The sequence below is a fragment of the Grammomys surdaster genome, unplaced genomic scaffold (assembly GCF_004785775.1).
Source record: "Grammomys surdaster isolate TR1022 unplaced genomic scaffold, NIH_TR_1.0 243, whole genome shotgun sequence".
Lineage (NCBI taxonomy): Eukaryota > Metazoa > Chordata > Mammalia > Rodentia > Muridae > Grammomys > Grammomys surdaster.
Window position 1 is genome coordinate 5,303,061 of NW_021604688.1, and position 522 is coordinate 5,303,582.

General features: G+C 40.8%; 1 protein-coding gene across 1 annotated transcript in view; it reads left to right on the forward strand.

Moving 5' to 3' along the window:
- The window catches only part of Elp2 (elongator acetyltransferase complex subunit 2), a 36,535-nt gene that overhangs the window by 27,008 nt on the left and 9,005 nt on the right, over positions 1-522 (forward strand). The window lies entirely within an intron of this gene.

The following is a 522-nucleotide window of genomic DNA, read 5'->3' on the forward strand; positions in this document are numbered from 1 at the left end:
TGTGTGTGTGTGTGTGTGTGTGTGTGTGTGTGTGTGTGTGTGTGTGTTCATCCATGCATTCATGTGTGCCTCTGCCTTCTGTCAGTACAACAAAGTGCACCTGGATTTGTCTGCATTTCTCTTCTGTCTCATACCGCTGGGGCCAGTTCTCATAAGCTTGGAACTAGCTGTTCCAGGTGAGGCATTCATTCCACAATATGTTGTGTTTTTATTCAGTTAAAAATACTTTGCAACCTTTTGATCATCTTTGGCCTCTCAGCTATTTTTAAGAATAGTTGTTTATAGTGTCCATAAACAAAACATTTTCTAGGTATTTTTCTATTGCTGATATTTATTTTTGTTTCACTAAGTTTGAGTCCACATTATGAGTTGAATCTTTTGAAATCTGGTGGTGGTAAAATCTCTCTCTCTCTCTCTCTCTCTCTCTCTCTCTCTCTCTGTCTCTCTCTCTCTCTCTCTCTCTCTCTCTCTCTCTCACACACACACACACACACACACACACACACACACACACACACACAC